The 6,224-nt window shown below is 37.3% G+C and overlaps 1 pseudogene; it reads right to left on the bottom strand.

The window, feature by feature from the left end:
• Positions 1–3,527: 3,527 nt before the first annotated feature.
• LOC112826025 (gem-associated protein 2 pseudogene) lies at positions 3,528–4,393 on the bottom strand (annotated as a pseudogene).
• Positions 4,394–6,224: the final 1,831 nt, after the last annotated feature.

The following is a 6,224-nucleotide window of genomic DNA, read 5'->3' as shown; positions in this document are numbered from 1 at the left end:
AGTTGAAACCACAATAAGATATCACCTTGCATCTGTTAGAATGGCTATTCTTAAATAGACAAATAACAAATGCTGGTGAGGATGTAGAGGAAAGGGAACCCTCACATACTTTAGAATGTAAATTGGTGCAGCCACTATGAAAAATGGTATAGGGGTTCCTCAAACAATTATAATAGAACTACCATATGATCCAATAATTCCACTTCTGGGTATTTATCCAAAGAAAATGAAAACACTAACTTGAAAAGACATATGAACCCTTGTGTCCATTGCAGAATTATTTACAATAGCCAAAATATGGAAACGGCCTGTGTTCATTGATAAATTAATGGCTAGAGAAGGTGTCACACACACACACACACACACACACACATACACACACACGTATTACTCAGCCATCAAAAAGAATGAAATGTTGCCATTTACAAGATGGACCTTGAGGCCATTATGTTAAGTGAAATAAGTCAAACAGAAAGATAAATATCATATGATTTCTCTTATATGTAGGATCTAAAAACAAACCAACCAAAAAAACAAGCTTGTAGAAACAGAGGACAGATTGGTCCTTGCAAGAGGAAGGGGGTGGGACGTGGGAGTATAAAATCATTTTAAAAAATTTCAAAAAGGACAACAAATTCTCCTAACTAACCACCATTCCATTACTTCACTTAAATTAATAATAGTTTCATGATATCATCTAGTATCCAGTCCATATTCAAACAAAAAAATATGTAGTCTATTACAATTCAGCCAATAGCTTATTGTGTGATTATGGACAGGGTAATTGCCTTCTCTGTTCTCTTTAGCTTTTTAATCTGTAAATTGAGGAGGATAAAGGAAGGTGTGATACTTTCCAGCTTTATGACTACATGACATGACTAGGGGTTAGAAGGGTTTAAAAAGAAAACAAAGTAAAACAAAACAAGCAAAACAAACATCCTTAACTTAAGGATCCCTGGCTTTTTCCAGCTCCTGCAGCATTTCTCTGCTCCTCAGAAGCATGGCAGTGCTCCTAAAAAGAGTGGTCTGTAGGGCAGTCTACACTCCACTGAAGATGCTCATGGAGGGGCACCTGGGTGGCTCAGTCGTTAAGCTTCTGCCTTTGGCTCAGGTCATGATCCCAGGGTCCTGGGATTGAGCACCACATCTGGCTCCCTGCTCAGCGGGAAGCCTGCTTCTCCCTCTCCCGCTCCCTCTGCTTGTGTTTCCTCTCTTGCTGTGTCTCTCTGTCAAATAAATGAAAATCTTAAAAAAAAAAAAGATGCTCATGGATTCCATTGATTGCCATGTTGACACACCCTGTGGTCACTTAGCTATCTCCCAGTGTCATTTAATCATGCTCATCTTGAAACACTCTCTTCTCTTGGCTTCCATGGACTATATTCTCCCTTGGGGATTTTCTCTCACCCCGCTTGATGCTGCTTCTCTGTCTTTGTTGTTCTTTTTATTTCTTCCTTTCCTGCTTAACCTTCAAAAGTTAAAATATTCTAGAGTCTCAGTCATACTCTTCATTATTTATATTGTAGTCTTGAGCAGGTCTTATCTATTCCTATGGCTTCAAATGCTATTTATATGTTGACAGATTTCAAAATATACCCACTGTTGCTTCTTCACTTCAACTGCATGGCTAACAGACATTTCCAGATTCAACATAGGTGAAACAAAACTTGTAATTTATTCACCTCTAAACTCTTCCCCCTCAGTATTCCTCAACTCAGGGTTACTATTTTTTTAATCATGCTGAAGCCAAGCATTTAAAACCCATCCATAATTTTTCTGTTTCTCCCACTCCAGATATCATCTGTTTCAGCTACATGCCACTGCATAACAAACTACACCAAATATAGTGGCTTAAAAAAAGGTAATTTATTATTTCTCACAATTCTATGGATTAGCTGAAAGTTTCTCTTTTTTATTCTTAAAAGTTTTTTAAATTTTAATTTTGGTATAGTTAATATACAGTGTTACATTAATTTCAGATATACAGTATAGTGATTCACCAGTTCCATATAATACTCAGTGCTCATCAAGATAAATGTATCACAATCCCTTACCTATTTCACCCATTCCCTCACCTAACTGCCCTCTGGTAACCATCCGTTTGCTCTCTGTAGTTAAGAGTGTTTTTTGGTTTGTCTCTGTTTTCTCCCTTTGTTCCTTTGTTTAGTTTCTTAAATTCCACCTATGAATGAAATCATATGGTATTTGTCTTTCTTTGACTGGGTTATTTCACTTAGTATTATACTTCTAGATCCATCCATGCTGTTGCAAATGGCAAGATTTCATTCTTTCTTATGGCTTAATAATATTATACTGTATATATTACCCCTTCTTCTTTATCCAGTAATCTATTGATGAACACTTGGGCTGCTTCCATAATTTGCTATTGTAAACAATGCTGCAGTAAACAGGTATGCATATATCTTTTTGAACCAGTATTTTCATATTCTTTGGGTAAATACCCAATAGTGTAATTACTCGACCATAGGGTAATTCTATTTTAATTTTTTTGAGGAACCTCCATACTGTTTTCCATAGCAGCTGTACTAGTTTGCATTCCCACCAACAGTGCAGGAGGATTCCTTTTTCTCCATATCCTTGCCAACACTTGTTTATTCTTGTGTTTTGATTTTAGTCATTCTGACAGGTGTATCTCACTGTGATTTTGATTTACATTCTTCTAATGATTAGTGTTGATGAGCATCTTTTCATGTGTCTGTAGGCCACCTGTGTGTCTTCTTTGAAGAAATGTCTGTTCATGTCTTCTGCCCATTTTTATTTGGATTATTTGGGTTTTTTTGCTGTTGAGTTATATGTTTTTTTTTTAAGATTTTATTTATTTGACAGAGAGAGACACAGCAAAAGAGGGAACACAAGCAGGAGGAGTGGGAGAGGGAGAAGCGGGCTTCCCACTGAGCAGGGAGCCCAATGTGGGGCTTGATCCCAGAACCCTGGGATCATGACCTGAGCTGAAGGCAGACACTTAACTGAGCTACCCAGATGCCCCAAGTTATATAAGTTCTTTACATATTTGGATACTAACCCCTTATTGGGTATATCATTTGCAAATATCTTCTCCTATTCAGTAGGTTGTATTTTAGTTTTGTTGGCTGTTTCCTTTGCTATGCAGAAGACTTTTATTTTATTTATTTATTTATTTATTTATTTATTTATTTATTTATTAATAACCAAAACACATTTTCAATAAAAGTTTATGTGTATATGTAAAGAAACAATGAAAAAGCACCAAGGATCTCTGTAAAATTTCATCATACAGTTTCTGTACAGAATGCTTCATCAATAAATGGCACTCAATTTGTTTTAAAAACATGTAATTACAGAAAACTGTTTTAACTGTTCATCAAAAACTGGCTGGTTGGGATTTTCCAAAGAATACTTCAGATATTCAAATCAATACAATATATCTTCTAAATGTCAACTTCAGATGCACAGGTTAAGATGAAGACCCTTCAAATAATGTTGAAGATGTAATTCAATTCAATTCTCACTTAAGTTGCCCCTGTACATCCTCAGACTGCCTTCATCACAAGTATCTTCTATCCCTGAGAGGCCAGCTACATCAAGATGGTTCATCAGCTAAATCACGTTGGTCAAAATACCTGCTAACCAGGCAGATTAATAAATTCAAAGCAGGAACCCGCTCATCATCTTTGCTGTCCACTAAAAGCCTTACTTCAGAGCACCTTCTTGCAAGCTGCCAAATCAGTGAATGAGCCTCAGGTAATAAAGGTTTTTCAAGACAAGCCAATAAAGCATAGAGCCACCTTCCCAATTCTGTAGTAAAGTCTCTTTCTCCAAACCAATTACTCAGATATTCCAAGACACTAGTTACTGTTGCCTGATTCATTCTGCTAACAATACTAAGCAAGGGAGGAAAACCAATTTGCACATAATCAATTCCAGGACCTTCACTTGTAGCTGGTCCAACAGCCCCTTCAGCACATAACCTTTCACCAGACAAAATTTTTTCCAGGCTTCTTCATCTTCAGATTTTGGCATGGTCACGTTACTGTCTAACTGTTGTGATTTCCAGTGACTTCTATGTCTGATCATACTCTGTCGAACAGATGAAAACTGTGCCACTTGTTGCCACTGAAGTGTGGGAGAATATCCTTCAGGAGCAGGTTGGCATCCTGAAAGAGAAACATTCATACTTTGCTTCCTTTTCAACTTCTTTGGGTCAATCTGAGCTACCACAACATCTGGACATTGAGCTGCTTCGATCTGGACCCACCTCAGGTATTCCTGAGGCATCCTCGGGGGTACGGAGGGATCAAAACTTTCTGTCAAGTCGCAGGGCTCCACTGGCAACAGCCTGGGCATCAACTCTTCTACTGCAGACTCCACTGGTATCCACGCCATGGTTTTTAATCCAGCCAATCCCCCAGAAGCCTTTTATTTTAAGGTAGTCCCACTAGTTTATTTTTGCTTTTGTTTCTCTTGTCTCAGGAGACATATCTAGAAAGATGTTACAGCTGATGTCAGAGAAATTACTGCCTATGCTCTCTCCTAGAAGATGTTTCTGGTTTCAGGTCTCACATTTAGGTCTTTAATCCATTTTGAGTTTATTTTGGTGTATGGTGTAAGAAAGTGGTCTAGTTTTATTCTTTCGCATGTAGCTGTCCAGTTACTTAAACACCATTTGTTGAAGAGACTTTTTCCCATTGCATTTTCTTGCCTCCTTTGTTGAAGATTAATTGACCATATAATTCTGAGTTTATTTCTGGGCTTTTTATTCTGTTTCATTGATCGATATGTCTGTTTTTGTGCCAGTACCATACTATTTTGATTACTACAGCTTTGTAGTACATCTTGAAATCTGGGATTGTGATAGCTCCAGCTTTGTTTTTCTTTTTCAAGATTGCCTTTGCTATTCAGCATCTTTTGTGGTTCCATACAGATTTTAGGATTGTTTGTTCTAGTTCTGTGAAAAATGCTGTTGGTATTGTGATGGGATTGCATTTAATCTGTAGATTGCTTTGGGTAGTATGGACATTTTAACATTTGTTCTTCCAATCTATGAGCATGGAATCTTTCCATTTGTTTTTGTCATCTTCAATTTCTTGCATCAGTTTTCAGAGTACAGGTCTTTCACTTACTTGGTTAAGTTAATTCCTAGGTGTTTTATTATTTTGGGTGCAATTGTAAATGGGATTGTTTTCTTAATTTCTCCTTGCTACTTCATTATTAGTGTATAGAAATGCAATGGATTTCTGTATATTGATTTTGTATCCTGTGACCTTCCTGAATTTATCAGTTCTAGTTTTTTTTGGCAGAATCTTTTGGGTTTTCTATATATAGTATGATGTCATCTGCAAATAGGGAAAATTTTATGTCTTTCTTACCAATTTGGATGTATTTTATTCCCTTTTCTTGTCTGATTGCTGTGACTAAGACTTTCAGTACCGTGTTGTAGCTGGGAGTTTCTTTTGCTAGTTTCATCTGGGTTCACTTATGTGGTTAATTTAGCTGACAAGTTGCCTAAACTGCAAGGACCAACATGGCTTTATTTACATGTCTGGCAGTTGATGATAGTGTCAGATGGAGGGCTTTGGTTTTTTTTTCTTTTCATATGATTCCTCACTTAATAATAAGCTAACTAGACTTTCTTATGTGGGGTCTCATGGCAATATTTCAAGTGAACAAAACTGGTATCTGCAATGTCTAAGGTCTAGTTTGAGCTTTGCATAAAGTTACTTTCTCTCCATCTTATCGGTCAAATCAAGTAATAAATCACCCAGATTTAAGGAGGTGAATACATTCCATTTCTAAATGGGAGGAAAAGAAATTCACCTTGCAAGGGGCATGCATATTGGGCTAAAAGAAATTTGTGGCAACTAATTTATCACATATTCCATCTACCTATTCTGAGTTCTAAATCCAAAATATATCCTGAATACAGCTACTTCTCTGCACCTTTTGCACAAAGGCTGCCCATGACAGTATAATCTGGTCCAAGGCAGTTGCTCTTAACAGCTCACCCTGCTTCACTCCTACTGCTACTGCCTCCCTATCCACCCACATCCCTACACACATGTGCACACATATTCTCTCTCTCTCATAGCAGCCAGAGTAGTCTTTTAAAATGCAAATCAGATCCTGTAGCTCTTTCTGTGAAAAGAACTTTCAGTAGCTTTACACTATTGTAGACTATGAGGCCCTCCACAATTCAGCTCCCACTTATCACTGACTTTATTTCCTAC

The sequence above is a fragment of the Callorhinus ursinus genome, unplaced genomic scaffold, assembly GCF_003265705.2.
Source record: "Callorhinus ursinus isolate GAN/ISIS: 27379988/994484 unplaced genomic scaffold, GSC_fseal_2.0 scaffold4, whole genome shotgun sequence".
NCBI classification, from domain to species: Eukaryota; Metazoa; Chordata; class Mammalia; order Carnivora; family Otariidae; genus Callorhinus; species Callorhinus ursinus.
This window is presented reverse-complemented; position numbering and strand designations above follow the sequence as displayed.